Source organism: Mytilus californianus, unplaced genomic scaffold (assembly GCF_021869535.1).
Source record: "Mytilus californianus isolate M0D057914Y unplaced genomic scaffold, xbMytCali1.0.p SCAF_12, whole genome shotgun sequence".
Classification (NCBI taxonomy): domain Eukaryota; kingdom Metazoa; phylum Mollusca; class Bivalvia; order Mytilida; family Mytilidae; genus Mytilus; species Mytilus californianus.
The window spans coordinates 324,183-342,764 of NW_026262604.1; the positions used below are offsets into that span (position 1 = coordinate 324,183).

The 18,582-nt window shown below is 31.9% G+C and overlaps 2 long non-coding RNA genes across 3 annotated transcripts; both read left to right on the forward strand.

Annotated features, from left to right (window-relative positions):
• The first annotated feature begins 2,351 nt into the window (after positions 1 to 2,351).
• LOC127721179 (uncharacterized) lies at positions 2,352 to 12,203 on the forward strand. 2 transcript variants are annotated; one of them, XR_007991068.1, is made up of 3 exons: positions 2,352 to 2,600; positions 8,032 to 8,097; positions 8,359 to 8,415. It is a non-coding gene; the product is annotated as an uncharacterized LOC127721179 (long non-coding RNA). The 2 variants fall into 2 exon arrangements; XR_007991067.1 differs by lacking the exon at positions 8,359 to 8,415 and adding an exon at positions 12,055 to 12,203 and having other exon boundaries at positions 2,353 to 2,600.
• A 3,562-nt stretch (positions 12,204 to 15,765) lies between these two features.
• On the forward strand, positions 15,766 to 17,909 carry LOC127721178 (uncharacterized). Its single transcript, XR_007991066.1, has 3 exons — positions 15,766 to 15,782; positions 16,613 to 16,799; positions 17,711 to 17,909. It is a non-coding gene; the product is annotated as an uncharacterized LOC127721178 (long non-coding RNA).
• Positions 17,910 to 18,582: the final 673 nt, after the last annotated feature.

The following is an 18,582-nucleotide window of genomic DNA, read 5'->3' on the forward strand; positions in this document are numbered from 1 at the left end:
TCTTTGTTCTATATAATGCACCCTTTTTCACCTGCAAATATTTAGATACAAAATGTAGCTTTTACCATTATCTGGTATCCATATTATAGTTTAAGAGTTTTTCACTGATTCAAACATAGCAATCAACTTGAAAAATTGTCGGTGGGTATACTAAGCAATCAACAAAAGGTAACCAGTTTTCTGTACATCTTCTGAACCATGCACCCATGCTTCTGTGCTTCATTCAATGTATAAAATGACATTTATATCCAATTCTATGACTTTTAAAAAGTAAAAGTATTTGTCATGTGGTCAGTGATTGATATCATTTCTTTAATAACCAACAAAACTTATGGATATGTGCATCATTATAAATATAAATGATTTTGTTAATCTCTGCCAAACCAAAAGATATGACTACATTGATTATATAGCAAGTATTTAGAGAGATGAAGCAAACTCAATTATAACATGTTCTGTTGTTGTTATTTATAGTAATTTTGAATAAATACTGAGAAGTGAAAGGTCTACAAGACAAACTGAATGTCTTTTATTGTATCAAATCTATCTGAAATATTTTCCTCTCACATTCACCACACTTTTTCTTTCTTTTAGTATACATGTTTATGTTATTTTTGGTTTTACTTATTTTTGTCAGCTTGGTATACATGATGTATTCCTTGTTTGATATTTCTTATAATTGGTTATAAGTATTTATAAATAATACCAAAACAGAAGAAACTTCAGTGTTTCCAAATATTATCAAATATACCAATTACAAAGTTCTAATGCCAGTAATGACTAGTTTTTGTTTGTTTGTTTGTTATTGACAGGATTAAGCATAAGAAATGAAAATATGAGAGGTATTAAAGGATAAAATTGTTTTATTCATGGTATACATTTGTAAATGAAACTTCTTAACAATGCTCTTTATATTATTTTTTTTTAATAAACTGGAACTTGAATTAAGATAAGGTAAATGTGTAAAATAGTATAATTGTTGGTAACAATCCGTTCAAGATAAGTACTTTATATTTTTTTTATATTTTACCACTTTATATTTTTTTATATTTTCCCTAGAATATAAAATATGAATCCTCATGATCATATGCATGACTATATTTTTTAGGATTTGACTAATGAAGATATGCTTCCACCAATTACTGTACCAGTAAGACAGAGGCTGGTAATGTATATTCAAACATTTTATTGCTGGAATATAAAGAGAAAAAAATTGCATAACACTATCTGACCATCTAAATAATGCAGAGAAAATGTGAAAATATCAAGAAACTAGAGTTTTTATATGACCGTCTGAGAGGGGATGTATTATTTCTTATGCTATATTAAAACAACATTAGGATTGGCTGAAGAAAAGTGTCTTTCTATTTAGTTATATCATTTCAGAGTTATGGGACTTTAATTATTTGAAAAAAGGCAATTTTTCACATTTTGCACATTAAATTTAGTACAATATTCAGGTATTCATAGATTGATTTCCTTGAAACTTTACATTATTGTCAGGATTGTTATAAAGAAGCTCCTTTTTTATTTATTTGTTATTCTGGAGTTACAGGATTTTACTATTTTGAATTAAAGACAAATTTTAATGCCTTCTTTTCCTATTTTATTTATCAGCAGCAATTGATATATGCTCAATACAGGTGTATCATTTGCTCTAGGTGCAGCTTCTCTTAAGCATGTCAGGTGTATCACCAGTTTGTATTTCTTGACATAAAGTTTGATGCAACTTTGAGGTCACATTCAATTGACATGTAATAAATGTGGTGCTGTATGGTAGGCTGAAGCTGACTATCTATAAGATAACTTAGGAACCATTCAACAAATTTGTTTTCAAACTTAAATACATAATGCTTATAAATGTTGTTACTTGGGACAAAATAGGGAATCAGTTTTTTTTTCACTTTTACTGTTCCACTGAGTTATAGTTCTTGAAATATTGCACTATCCAAATGAATTAAACTCTTTCTGGTCAGCCAATGCGGATTAGGCCTGTGTGAATCCTTTCGGTAGAGTCCATGAAGTGGGTACCTTGGTATGTTTGGTTGTCAAATAGTACAAATGAATGCAAAACTTAAATTATAAACAAAAATTGACAACACCACAGTGGCACTTAAAATTTTGTGTAGTATGGTCTACATGTGTCCCCTGCCTTAAAGTGTTGTCAATTTTGATTATTATCCTGATAAATGTTAACAAAAAACTGATAAATGCCTTCTGACAGGCCTTGTTCAATTTTTTTTATAATTTTTTTCTAGGATTTGAGTACTGTGGCTGGAGCACCACAGGTATGTGAATGCAGAGACAGGATATATTCGCATTAAACAGTGTTAAAGTGAATAGACCATCAAAATAATACTTTTGTATGGGAATATATTTCTGGTTTTCAATTCATTTCTTTTTGAAAAGTTTTCTTAAAGAACATTGTTACAAGAATAACTTTGAATGACTAGTATACTGGTAATTGAATTGTAAATCTCTTTTAGGTATCCCAAAATAACTCAGCAGGTACAAGAAGCACACTATCAACATCAAGAAGGAGAAGACTGTCAACACCAAGAAGGCCTAGAAGAAGTACAGCAATCAGGAGTGGAACACAGGTATAAACATGATAAAGTCAATCAATAGCAGATTCCAAACAATTCGGAAAGTAAAAGGAATGTCTTTCTGCAGTTTACTGGTCAAATGAAAATTATAACTTATTAAGTACACTGGTATGTTTTTGGCTTTCTTGACCCAAAGGACATGAAGGATGGGTTGACCTGTTGGCTGTTGTATTTCAATCCCTATTTTTATACGATCGCAAACAAATTTTGTGGTCGTATATTGGTATGACGTTGTCGTCGTCGTCCGAAGACACATTGGTTTTCGCACTCTAACTTTAGTTTAAGTTAATGGATCTCTATGAAATTTTACCATAAGGTTCAATACCACATAAGGAAGGTTGGGATTGATTTTGGGGGTTAAGGTACCAACAGTTAAGGAATTAGGGGCCAAAAATAAGCATTTTTGTAACTTCCAGACATAACTTGTGTGTTAGTGTATGGATCTCTCTGACATTGTACCACAAGGTTCCATATCATAAAGGGAATGCTGGGGTTGATTTTGGGGGTAATTGCCTCAAAATTTTAGGAGTTAGGGGCAAAAAACAAGCATTTTTCTAGTTTCCTGACAATAACTTGTGTGTAAGTGTATGGATCTCTCTGACATTGTACCACAAGGTTCCATATCAAAAAGGGAGGGCTGGGGTTGATTTTGGGGGTAATTGCCTCAAAATTTTAGGAATTAGGGGCCAAAAAAGGGGCAAAAAACAGCATTTTTCTAGTTTCATGACAATAACTTGTGTGTAAGTGTATGGATCTTTCTGAAATTGTACTACAAGGTTCCATATCACAAAGGGAAAGCTGGAATTGAGTTTGGGGGTAATCGCCCAAAACGTTTAGGAATAAGGGGCCAAAAAGGGGCAAAAAATAAGCATTTTTCTAGTTTCCAGACAATTAATTGTGTTCAAGAGTATTGATCTCTCTGAAATTGTACTGCAAGGTACCATACCACAAAGGGAAGGCTGGGATTGATTTTGGGGGTAATTGCCTCAAAATTTAAAAAAAAAGGGGCAAAATAGGGGCAAAATACAAGCATTTTTCTAGTTTCAGGACAATAACTTGTGCGTAAGTGTATGGATCTTTATGAAATTGTACTACAAGGTTCCATATCACAAAGGGAAAACTGGGATTGAGCTTGGGGGTAATCGCCCAAAACGTTTAGGAATTTGGGGCCAAAAAACGCATTTTTCTAGTTTCCAGACAATAACTTGTGTTCAAGTGTATGGATCTCTCTGAAATTGTACTGCAAGGTACCATACCACAAAGGGAAGGCTGAGATTGAGTTTGGGGGTGATGAATCATAAGGGGGTTCAAAAAAATTGGGGGAGGGATTTTTTTTTCCTTTTTTTTTCTTTAAAATTTTCCATTTTAAATTGTTTATTTCTGATTTATATATAAAAGCAAATAATAATGATGGTTTGAATAGGTAAATTAAGAAATTTTCTGTTCTTGGACCACATTCATTCTGTTTCAGAAACCTATGCTGTGTCAAATATTTAATCACTATCCAAATTCAGTGCTGTATCAAGCTTGATTGTTGTGTCCAAACTTGCCCCAACTGTTCAGGGTTCTACCTCTGCGGTCGTATCAAGCTGCGCCCAGCAGAGCATTTTATTTGCTCATTGGCAGAAAAAGCGGAAAGTTATTGACAGTCATCACAAACACACTATATTTTTTTATATATATGGCAGGTTAGAATTGTTAATAGATACTCAGAAGGTGTGGTATGAGGGCCAAAGAGACAACTCTCCATCCAAGTCACAAATTATAAAAGTAAAGCCTTTATTGACAATTTTTTAACAGAACAATTTTTAGCTCACCTGGCCCACAGGGCCAAGTGAGCTTTTCTCATCACTTGGCGTCCATCGTCCGTTAACTTTTACAAAAATCTTCTCCTCTGAAACTACTTGGCCAAATTTAACCAAACTTGGCCACAATCATCATTGGGGTATCTAATTTAAAAAATGTGTCCGGTGACCAGGCCAACTAACCAAGATGGCCGCCATGGCTAAAAATAGAACATAGGGGTTAAATGTAGATTTTGGCTTATATCTCTGAAACCAAAGCATTTAGAGCAAATCTGACTGGGGTTAAAATTGTTTATCAGGTCAAGATCTATCTGCCCTGAAATTTTCAGATGAATGGGACAACCCGTTGTTGGGTTGCTACCCCTGAATTGGTAATTTTAAGGAATTTTGCCGTTTTTGGTTATTATCTTGAATATTATTATAGATAAGAGATAAACTGTTAACAGGAATAATGTTCAGCGAAGTAATATCTACAAATAAGTCAACTTGACCAAAATGGTCAGTTGACCCCTTAAGGAGTAATTGCCCTTTATAGTAAATTTTTAACCATTTTTCGTAAATTTTTGTAATCTTTTACAAAAATTTTCTCCTCTGAAACTACTAGGACAAATTTAACCAAACTTGTCCACATCATCATTAGGTTATCTTGTTTAAAAAATGTGTCCGATGCCCCTGCCCGCGAACCAAGATGGCAGACATGGCTAAAAAAAAGTACATAGGGTAAAATGCAGTTTTTGGCTCATATCTCTGAAACCAAAGCATTTAGAGCAAATTTGACGGGATAAACTTGTTCAGTAGGTCAAGATCTATCTGCCCTGAAATTTTCAGACCAATCAGGCAACACGTTGTTTGGTTGCTGCCCCTGATTGGGATTTTTAAGAAAATTTTGCAGCTTTTGGTTATTATCTTGAATATTATTATAGATAGAGATAAACTAAACTGTAAACAGCAGTAATGTAAAGCAAAGTAAGATCTACAAATAAGTCAACATGACCAAAATTGTCAATTGACCCCTTAAGGAGTTATTGCCCTTTATAGTCAATTTTTTACAATTTTCGTAAATTTTTTTAATCTTTTACAAAAATCTTCTTCTCTGAAACTACTGGGCCAAATAGAATCAAACTTAGCCACAATCATCATTAGGGTATTCAGTTTAAAAAATGTGTCCGATGACCCTGCCTGCCAACAAAGATGGCCGGGATGGCAAAAAATAGAACATATGGGGTAAAATGCAAGTTTTGTCTATTATTCTGATAACCGTTATAAAAAGAGGAAATCTGAAGAGAGTAAAATTGTTCAGAATGTTGAGCTCTACCAAATATCCATATACGTCAAAACTGTTAGACAATTTCTTGTAGGAGTTATTGCCCTTCAATGGCAAATTTTACCACTTTTTTTCAATTTATACCTATTATCATATCTTGAAAACTATAAAAGATAGAGAGAAACTTTAAATTGCAAAAATGATCAGAAGGACAAGTTCTTCAAATAAGTCTTATGGTTGAAATCATCAGTTGACTCCTTATTAGAGTTATTTTCCTTTGATGCCGATTTGTACAATTTTTTTTTCGTTTTTGTCTTATATCTTAAAACTTATAATAGATAGAAAGAAACTTAAATATACAAAAATGATCAGCAAGACAAAATCTACAATGAAGACAAATGGCAGAAATTGTCCAACGACTCCTTATTGGAGTTATTGCCCTTTAGTTATGAATTTTACCATTTTTCTGGCGTTTTTCCTTGTATGATATTAATTATAATAGATAGATAGAAACTTAAATAATCAAAAATGATAAGCAAGACGAGACCTACTAACAAGTCAAATTTTGCTGATATAATAAGTAGACTTTTAATCTTAATAGGAGTTTTTTTACCCTCTTTTGTGTTTAAAGCAAAAGCTAAATAAGATCATGAAGATAGAGAGAATGATCAGCAATATAAGATACAAAAAAAAAAACAGAGATTTTTGTCATTAATTCTATTCTCGTCTACAATGTTGGAGAGTGTCCCTGTTGAATATGCATATAGACCAAGGTGAGCGACACAGGCTCTTGAGAGCCTCTAGTTTATTTATCTTGACGATGATTAATAAAAATTGATTTAAAAGAAATGGTGTTATGCCATGAACCCCCCTTTTTGAACACATCTTGCTGTGTTGTTATGAAGTATAAATGATAATACCGATAGATCTGTGAGATTATATGCTATGAAAATGAGTTTATTTGATATGCTGATTGTGCTAATATTAATTGTCATGATTGAATTCTATCGTGTTTCAAGCGATCAATGTTATGACTGGAATTTATTCACGGTGACAAATTTGCAAATTTGTCCACGGAGTGCTTTTACCTTTAGTTCTGTTGTTTATTTGAAATATTAACCTTTTAAATGTATTCTTAAGTTATTCTGTATGTGTAAAAACCGTCAGGGTGAATAAATGTGTTGTTTCTTATTGAAATTAAGCTGGAAAACATCTTTATTTACACAAAACTTCCAGTGTTTACATTTTGAGTTAACATTTCGGGAATTTCCCTTAACAGAAAGAAGGCTGCTGATTGGTTCAACATATGTAAAAGCATCTGTGATTGGCTGTTTGTGGAATAAAACTAAAAAGATCAACTACGGAGGGCAGTGATTATTTGTTGTTTGAAAGTTACAGAGTGCAATATTTAAAATGTCTTAGAATTTAAATACGATAGGAAAAGTAAGGAAATTGCACCTATATTAACAATGATTTATTATAGATGCAAGTTGGTGACATTTCCTAGGTGTAAATGGTTGGGTGAGAATTTAAAGTGTAAATAGTTGGTGATTTGTATCATTGTAAGTAGTCTGTGACTTTGCTCGGTGTAAATAGTTGGTGACTTTTCAAGGTGTAAATAGTCCCTGACTAATTTGGGTGTAAATACTTGGTGACAATTTAGGGTGTAAATTGCAATTGTACCAATATTTTAAGTATTAATGGAATAGTTGTCTTTGTGACCATAATAGCAAGTAGTTTTATACAGATAGTTATTTGAAATAGATGTTGTTAAATTAAGGCTACATGCTTTTATATGTGGCCTTTTAAGGCATATTTGTAAGCCTGTTCAAGCTATACGCTACCTGTAGTTTATAAACTAGTCAAAGTTAACAGAGAGGTACAGAGAGGTAACTGGATAGTTATATATATATGATTAATATATAGATTAAATAAGATAGACCAAATATGCCGTGGACCCAACCAGACCAGTGACAGAGCCTGTACAGCCATTCTCTCAGCGGTTTTAATCGTCAAATAAATAATCAAAACTGTTATATGCTATGACTTTTATTTCTCAATCATATATAAAATAGATAGACCTGTAGAACATAGGTTAAATGAAGCTGTAAAGTGTATTGGTTCGACGGTATTCTAATTAGACATCAGACCTGACATTCCACAGAAATAAATAATACCAGTTAAGAAATCCCTTTTCTATGTAATCTAGGATCTCTGGTGGCCAACTCTTAACACCAGGGAGGCAGCATTATAATATACCACCAAATTTTGGAATAAGTCGCCTTGGGTGGTTGAAGTAGTCAGACAAATAGTGTTTACTTTGATTTACACTACACGAGTAATTCTACTTTTGTAGGAGCAGGAAAATAATGCTGAGTTAAATCAATCAAGCATCATTGATGTAACAGAAGAAACACCCCCAGTATGTGTTAATTTAGCAAGATTATTATTAGGTCATATTTTACAGGTAAATCTTTTCTTCTTAATAAATGACTTACACTGTTAAATTTGGTTTATTTTTTATTGGTATAATACTATAAAAAACTTGTAACAACCACTAAAATTACAAGCTCCTAATACTAGGGACAGGTATATTTAGCATTTTTCGCAAAGTTAACTTATAGAACCTTCTAAAAAAAAAAATTGCTAGTATACTGGTGATTGAATGATGAATCTCTTTTAGGTATCCCAAAATAACTCAGCAGGTACAAGAAGTACATTATCAACACCAAGAAGGAGAAGACTGATTGATTGATTGATTGTTGTTTGCTTTACGCCGCATTAGCACAGAAAGGCTATATCGCGGCGAGAGCTAATTCGAATATTATAACAATTTAAGGTATATTTTTAAAATCAGACAAAAGGTCTTTCAATAAACTAAAATTCTAGACTAAAGCAAATTGATTATTTAAAATAAAAATCAACACTAAGATAACGTGATAAAAATTAAAATCGTTTTAAATATAACATTTTTATATTTTATAATATATTCCAATTTCTTTTAAGAATGAAACAATATTTGTAAATGGAATATTATTAAATAAATCATACATATTATTGACATTGAAATGCTTCTTTCGAATATCAGCAAAGTCAATACAATTGATTAAAACATGTTTAATAGTATACTTGCAGTTACAAGGTATACATTGTGGTTCTACTTCATTTTTTAAAAGATATTCGTGTGTTATTCTAGTATGACCAATACGACATCTAGAAATAACACACTGATCTTTTCTGCACATAAAATTATTGAAAGGTTTACATAAATTAGGTTTAATTTCATGTAATTTATTACCATCTTTTTTACTCCATTCATTTTTCAATATATTAAAAACATATTCTCTAATATTAGATTTAAAATCGGTATATGGTATATCACAGTTAGATAAAGGGTCACCCAGGGCATTCTTTGCCTCAAGGTCTACAGCTGTGTTTCCAAGGATTCCAACATGACTCGGCACCCATAGAAATAATATTTCTTTAAGAAGAATTTTTAAATTCATTACATATAAAATTTTGAGAATTGTTGGGTTTTTAATTTTAGTATTTTGTATAGCTTGTAAGCATGAAAGTGAATCAGAACATATAATAAATTTGGATTTATCTGAAGAAGCAATAAATTTCAAAGCCAAAATTATTGCTTCTGCTTCAGCAGTAAAGATCGATGCATCAGATGGCAAACGGAGAGTTGCAGCTCTGTCCCTGAAGACAGCAGCAGATGCAACTCTGTCACCATCTTTTGATCCATCAGTATAGACAGTTGAAAAATCTGAATAATTGGCTTTGATTTCAGCATAGTGTTGCTGAATTAAAAGAGGATTTGTTTTATTTTTATTGTGTTCACGGAGATCAAATATCATTTTTGGTTTGGGAAGTTCCCATGGAGGACATTTGCAAGTTTTAACTTGAGCAACAGATTTTAAATCAAAAGAAGCTAAATGTGGTTTTAAACGTATACCTAACGGAGGAATTTTATTTTCATGTTTTGCAAAAATATCTTCATAAATTGGATTAAAAACACAGCTGTAGGCAGGATTATCTGAGTAGGCTTTTAGTTTGACAGCATATTGAAGTCCAAGCTTCAAACGTCTGTTAGAGAGTGAGTGCTCATCAGCCTCTACATACAGACTCTCAACTGGTGAGGTTTTAAATGCGCCAAGACAGAGACGCAAACCCTGATGATGCACAGCATCGAGAATCTGTATGTAGGACTTCCTTGCAGAGCCATACACTATAGAGCCATAATCTAGTTTAGATCTAACTAGAGATCTATATAAATTAAGTAAAATGTTGCGATCAGCACCCCAGTCGGTGCTGCCGACAACTTTTAAAATATCTAATGCTTTTAAACATTTCGATTTTAACATTTTGATATGGGGTAGAAAGGTTAACTTTTTATCGAAAATTAACCCAAGAAATTTAGTTTCATCAACCATTTTAATTGGGTTGCCGTACAAAGTGAGTTCTGGATCAAGATGCAATTTCCTTTTGTTACAAAAATGCATCCCGACCGTTTTTGAAGTGGAAAATTTAAACCCATTTTCCGAGGCCCATTTTTCAATTCTTCCAAGACATAACTGTAATTGTCTTTCTATGTTATTCATATTCTTGCCTCTATAACATATTAAAAAGTCATCAACATACAATGACCCTTCAATATTACTTTTTAAAACTTCAACAAGGCTGTTGATTTTAAGACTAAATAATGTAACAGATAAAATACTACCCTGAGGGACACCCATCTCTTGATCATACAGATCAGACATGGTTGAATTTACTCTAACATTAAATTGTCTGTTAGATAGAAAATTCGAAATAAAATTTGGCATATTGCCTTTCAACCCCATATCAAAGAGATTTTTTAAAATACCATACTTCCATGCAGTATCATAGGCTTTTTCTAGATCGAAAAAGACCGACACTACATGTTCATTTTTCGCAAAACCATTACGGACAAATGATTCGAATCGAACAAGATGGTAGGAGAAGACTGTCAACACCAAGAAGGCCTAGAAGAAGTACAGCAATCAGGAGTGGAACACAGGTATAAACAGGATAAAGTCAATCAATAGCAGATTCCAAACAATTCGGAAAGTAAAAAGAATGTCTTTCTGCAGTTTACTGGTCAAATGAAAACTATAACTCATTAAGTACACTGGTATGTTTTTGGCTTTCTTGACCCAAAGGATGGGTTGACCTGTTGGCTGCTGTATTTCAATCCCAATTTTTTTGCTCATTGGCAGAAAAAAACGGAAAGTTATTGACAGTCATCACAAACACTTTATAGTTTTGATATATATCATGTATATGGTAGGTTTGAATTTTAAAGCCTTTATTGACAAGCAAAGGAATAAAAAAAAAATACAGAACTATTTTTATTTATTTTAACAAAAATTGATAAACATTGATTTAAAAGAAATATATCAACAAATTTTTGAATAAGTCACCCTTGGTGGTTAAAATAGTGTTTACTTTGATTTACACTACACGAGTAATTCTAATTTTGTAGGTGCAGGAAAATAATGCTGAGTTAAATCAATCAAGCATCATTGATGTACCAGAAGAAACACCCCCAGTAAGTGTTAATTTAGCAAGATTATTATTAGGTCATATTTTACAGGTAAATCTTTTCTTCTTAATAAATGCAGTTTTTGAGCATATCTAATTAGCATGTGGTAGTAATATTCATCAGGTCAGATCTATCTGCCCTCAAATTTTCAAATGATTCAGACAACCCATTGTTGGGTTGCTGCTCCTGAATTGGTAATTTAAATGAAATTTTACAGTTTTTGTTTGTTATCTTGAATATTATTATAGATAGGGATAAACTTTCAACAAAATAATGTTCAGCAAAGTAAGATCTACAAATAAGTCAACTAGACCAAAATAGTCAATTGACCTCTTAGGGATTTGTTGCCCTTATAGTCGATTTTTAACATTTTTTTGTAAACTTTTACAAAATCTTCTCTGAAATAACTGAGACAAATTAAACCAATCTTGGCCACAATCATCTTTAGGGTATTAAGTTTGAAAAAAATATGTCTGATGACCCACCTACCAACCAACATGGCTGACATGGCTAAAATAGAACATAGGGACAAAACTTTTGCCACATATATAACAAATCTTAGGATGAAGGAGATATACTTTAGATAATTCATATATGAAATTAATAACAATAAATTGAATGATAATTTTGAATATTATTCCAGGTACTAAGTCAACTGCCTAGTTTGAGAGTTTGACATTTAGATTGTCACACTAGTAAAACAATTTTGTAGTTGATACCTATATAGGCAAAAAAAAAACACCCAATAGTATGCTATTTTAAAAAAAGTTTGTTATTGGTTTCTTGTAATTTCTCAAATTGTAATAGGAAGTGGTTGCAGCAGGATATCGCACTGCCACTGGCGACTCACCAACAGTTTTATTTAGAACATCAGCACCACTAATGGTAGATCAGATGAATACCCATTCCATATCAATTCCAAATCAAACAAACAGGTCTCAACAAATCATTGACATAACAAGGTATGTTCTACAGTCATAATTAATACTGTATAAGTAAATTTCTTGATTTATGTTCTTTTAAATGTTTATGAAAGCATGCCATCATATGTGTCCTATGGACAAATTCTTCTTTTATTTTGGTGTCAAATAGGTTCATTTCAAGTATGAAAAATTCTTGTCAAGATGTGTTTACAATTCCTTGTTCATGTTGATTGTAATGATATTTAAACTAAATATTTCCTATTTCTGTAAGATTACATCATTATCATTAAGCAATCGTAACTAACTCAGCTATTCTAGCCAGGTCAGTATGGCCCTCAACATGGAGTCTTGGCTTACCTGAATAGCAAGCTATAAAGGCCCCTTAATAATCAGTGTAAAACAATTCAAACAGGAAAACCTAATCTATATACAAAACAAGAAACAAAAACAACTATGAACCACATCAGCAAACAACAACCACTGAACAAGAGGCTCCTAACTATTTCCATAGGCACACCAACCTTCACCCCAATCTGAGACAGTAGTGTAAAATAACAACATGAAATGTATATAACTTTGACTTAAGCAATTTAGAGCGTCACTGCCAAAGAATATTTATTCTCTGAATACGATGAAATGTTGAATTTATTAATGCTTTTCCCTTGTTTCCATACTTTTGAACTTTATTGTTTTGAGTTTATAAAAAAAGGTTGTAAAACATTTAAATATCATCATTCAAAAAATACAGAGATTGATAAACAGTGTGATACACATAATAGCCAAGTTAAAAAATATTGTGAAAATTTTTCTCATGAGCTACTTTACAAAGCTTTTTGAAATTTGATATTAAGGATTATAACAATGAGTGAGATATACTGTGTTGTATGATTTCAGTGTTATCTGACACCTACTCATTCTGTTTAATGTTTACTTTTAGTTGTGGTATCACGAGTGAGCAGCAGCTCACAGATTCACTTGTTGAACATACATTTATATAAGCTGGTTTTCATAGAGAAAAGAATGTGCTTGAGGTTCATTTGTCAACAAACTTGAGACATAAATTCTCCAATCTTCATATAGGAAACTATGCTCCATATTACATATTTTTTTTCTATTTCAGAGGACTGGATGTTAATGAAACCAATGACAATGCTTTGAATGACTATATACCAGAAACAGCACCATTTGGTGATGTTGGGTAATATTCTATTATTTTGTTATAAACCAACCAAAACTCAAGTAAATATACATTAAAATGTTACTCTGAATCTTTTTTGGTTAAAAAAGTGTTAAATTAGAAAATGCTACATGAATATATTTTTCTGTCATATTATTTTTGCTCAGGGCAATTCTAGGGTAAATTGTTCAGATCCAAACCACCCATAATAACAAAAAATTATATGAAATGCATTTTAATTTTTTTTTACCACACAGTGAAATTTGGAACAGCTCTCAAAAAAAATAATTAGTAAGAATAGCAGGTTCTTTTCATGAGTGTAAAATTTCTCGATAAAGAGGCAACAAAGTACAAGAAAATTTTTGGTGGTTTTTATTTTGGTGGATTCTAAAATTTCAGTTAAATATTTTGGCAGATACTGAAATTGTTGTAGATAAAAATGAGAAGCAAGTGTCTTACTTAATTGACATTTTATTTAAAGAATATATTCTGATACTGAAAAAAAATACCAGTAACAGTAAGATATTTGTCACAGGTATACACACTTCTGTTAAATTTTACAGATGAATAGTAACAAAAAATGACCGAACCTTTGATGTACTTACTAATTAGGTTAAAAATTATCAAGAGTGATTTACAACTCTAATGTAGTTTGACACTAATAAGTAAGGGTAATTGCCTGATAGAGTACCTTACAATGAATAATAAGGGTACACACCCGACAGTCATTTTATAAAATACATCTGTACAATACCCTTATGTGTACAATACCCTTTGAGCATTTATGTTGGTAACACTAACCTATACCATTATTGACCTGCTGACAGGAATAGAAGAAAATCATTTACTAAACGCTTTAGCTTTTAGAAAGTACAGAACATATAAATAAATTTTCGCAACATTTATTTTTGCTATTTTCATTTATCTATATAGTTTAACATTGTAAGACATCTCAAACCTATTAATTTATTGTTTGATATCAAAGTAATTTATGAAAAAAATATTGAATTGAAAAGATGTTATATATTTGTTGGGAGACAATGTTATTTATGGTTAGCATTTGTATCCTTTACACAGACAAAATCCCTCTGCTGATGGGTTGAAAGATGTTCTGGTTGAACATAGGGAACTGTTCATAAACTCTACATCAGAAGAGGATCCATTGCTGATGGAGGTTCGAAGGGGTTATGTATTGGTGGACTCCATCACCATCATCAGATTCTCAGGAGATGACCTACATAGTCCCTTGAGTATAAAATTTGTAGATGAAGAAGATGCAGACTTAGGTGGTCTTAGAAGAGAGTTTTGGAGCCTTTTGCTTCATAACATTAGTCATTCATGTTATGTAACAGGTAATGTTATTGTTTAGTTAAAAATGGAGATTTAATGACATTTTAAATACCTGAATGTATACAATACTACTACTAAGTACTTTTATTTAACATGAGCTTAAATGTCCCACAGAATATAAGAACTGTTGTCTAAATCAAGACTTAAAAAGATTTTCATTACCTCTCATGATCTAGAGAATACATCAAATATCAGGAAATGCACTATGAGTACAATATACAACCTCAGACATGATTTTAACTATTCAATCATAAAAAAAAACAAAAAAAAAGTTGGTTTCCGCTCTCTAACTTTACTTTGCTTAAACAAAATGTTATGAAACTTAGTTAAAAAAAAGTTAATATTATTTATGTTTATCATACAACAAACTAAAATTTGTACACTCATCTTTTTTTTTTTGAATTTATTAAGAAGATTGGTATTCTTTTTTCAGGAAAACCTGGAAGACAAACATTCCAATCTAATAACCTGGAAAAGAAAAAGAAAACATTTTTTCACCTTGGTCAGCTGATAGTCCTGTCAATAATTCAAGACGGTCCTGGTTTGCCCATTTTTTCAGATATTGTAACTGACTACATTATAAATGGGCAAACCTCTGTGATAAATCCTGATGATCTACCTGATAGACTGAAAGATGCACTGGATTGATTGATTGATTGTTGGTTGTTTAACGTCCAGTGGCAAATATTTCATGCATATTCAGGACGAGAACAAGTTCACAATAAATACAATAGGTAGGTTCTGTAATAGATTAAGGGATTAAGGTCGGAGAAATTTAGACTGGCATGGGAAATGAGGGTATATTGGATAGGGACAGAAATTTAGCCTTGCAACAGGTCACCTACGGACCACTCAAAGAGTTGTTGCAAGGGTTCTTAACGTGCAAAGAGCGTGGCACTCTCTTTACACGAGGCATCGGATTTAACGTCCCCATTCTGACCGGACGTGGCTGCAAATTTGTACATCCCGCACAGCCAAACGGACGCCCCACTTTAGCACGGGTTTTACTGCCGGTCGGAGGAAGACCAATGGTGACCATACTTCTATTCCCCAGTCACCCTTGGGGGTAAGATGCACTGGAGAAAGTAAGTATTTGTGAATGACTATATTGCACAATATCACAGTTTTGTGCAATAGCAACACATCTTCATTTGAAATTAGTACAAATATTTTCACTTATTTTAATTTTTTGATGATCTTTCACATCATTTATTTTGTGTCAGAAACCTTTATTATGTCCAAAATTTTATGACAAAACAAATTTAGACAGTATCAAGGTTGAATATTGCATCCAAATTTGCACCAACTGATCATGGTTCGAACTCCAATCATATCAGGCTGCACTCTGCAAAGCATTTTATTATTTTAAAAAGATAATATTTTAAAAAGATAATACAATGAAAAGTGTATGAAGCAACCATTTTATTTTAGAAGGGGCTTGGATTAAACTAGGAAGGCACTTTTTATTTTACACCCACCATGCATACATTTTAAATTGGATATTTCATTTCAATGTTCAAGCAATCTTTCTTGAATAGCCACCACCCATCAAATTTTAATAAAGAGCCATCCTTCCCCCCATACAATTAATTCTGGAAAAACCCTTAAGTAAACAGTTAGAAGGAAATTCATAAGTGAAAATTCTAACCTTAGTCCTTCTGTTAAATATATTAATATTGATTCACAGAGGCTCATTAATTTTCAAAATCAGCGGTGATTTATAATATTTTATATAATACCCAAGTTTTCATGGTTCACTGAATGTAGAAAAATTATATTGAAGGGACCATATAACTTTAAAGAGATAATATATTCTTCTTTTTATGTTGCGAATTTTTAATATGTTGCTGATTATATACAAAAACAGCAGATGATAATGTCATGTATACTGATCTATTTATTTCGTTGCTTTCAGATGCAGAATAGTGCGTCTGATCGAGATGCAAAAGAAGCATATTCATCCATTATGGATATTGCTACAGATATTGGGTTTATAGTACCAATAACATCCTTTACTAAAAAACATGTAAAACCACTGCAAGCAGCTTTTATTGAAAGTCAGATTTCCAGCTGCAAAGATGAGCTAAACCAGTTTATTGAAGGTTGGTTAATCTATAAATAGATTTACAGATAGCATCAGTCATTATTTGAAACATATAAGTTTTGTCACATTTCCTTGACTTCATTTTTATGGTGAATCGGTCAAAATAGTGCCATGTTCATGAAGAGTTTTAATTGAAGATATTTTGATAAACAAACTATGATATTAGAATAATGGGAAATCAGTTATGTATTCTAAATATATAGTCACAAAGAATTTAATTAGATTTGTATTTGATCAAAATCAATTTTCTAATTTTGTTGAACTAATGCGATACTTGTAGTAAAACCTTCAAGACAATAACAATCAAAACCAAGGAGTTAACAAAGACTCATAAAACAAAAAGACATTTACATCAGTTAAAATAAATAAGAAACAACACAAACTCCATTAAAAACTGAGAGTGAAATCAGGTGCACCAAAAAGGGTAGGATTTCCTGCACCCTATACAGCACCCATCATGCTATAAAACAAAACATTGCCTCAATTGAAGTACCATTTTCAAGTTATCTTTATCAGTTATGCTTCAGAACTCAATTGCATGAAGAATAGCAGGTACAGTCATGGTATTTGTTAGTTGATATAAGGGGCCTCGGTGGCCGAGTGGTCTAAGTAGTTACTACTGTAATCACTAGCCAGTCAACACTGAGGTTGTGAGTTCGAACCCCGCTCGTGTGGGTGCACTCGAATCCAATCTTAATTGACTAGGATTGTCAGTTTTCCTATCGAAGGTCGGTGGTTTTCTCTGGGCACTCCGGCCTACTCCACCAATAAAAACTGACCGCCACGAAATAGCCCAAAAGTGGTGCTTAAAAGTGGCGTAAAAACACCAAAAATCAAAAATCAAATGTTAATTGATATCAAAACTACAGGAATTTGAATATTAAAGTTTTTTTTTTTATATTTGTATAGGTTTAGATACTCATCAAGTCATGAGCCTTCTTCGACAGCCAGAAAACAGGGCTTCTGCAAGATCCCTGTTCAGTGGGAGGGTAAAACCCATCACAGTTGGAAAATTTAGAAAACTTCTAAAATTTAAATATGCAGAGGGAAATGCTAATCAGGACCAGAGGGCCACTGGGATAGGTTTCTTGACATTCCTTCAAGCCACCAAGGGTTTGTATATTTGTCAGGACTTTTCATTTCCTCTTTAGTTTTGTAATATAAACTTGTAAGTGTCTCTGTTCCTCAATTTTATAAAACATTATTTAAATCAAAATGTTTTAAGAAATCAAATAATATGCAATTATATGAAATAAAAATCATGTTATATTGTGCTAGATGAATTCCTTTGCTTCTGATGTTTGCTGTTCACATTTTTAATCTCTTTACAAAATATATAATTAAATGATTGTCGGATGAAATAAAACCAAACTAAGCAAAAAATGTTTAAGAGACCCTTTTTTATTCACATTGTAATCAAAAGAAATATGCTTGAAAATTCTTTTAACCACTGTTACTTTATTTGTCTGTTGATGATCATACTTCACTGAAAAAGTGAGAAAATAAAAATTTAAACAAAATTGGCTAAGTTTGTGTCACTATATTTTTCCTATACATACAATTTGAAATATTTAAATCAGTTTGTCCATTGATGGTTTTATTCAATAAGAATTTTAACTTGTATTTAAAGTGTAAATTTGATGTTTTAACCATTATCCGATCAATTAATGTGTGATTAATGTTTCTACTGTATTTTGCCCTGAAATATATAATTGTTTATATATAATATAGATTGCCTTTTGTTTTCTAAACAGTTTATTTATTCAAGATTGTGTGATATA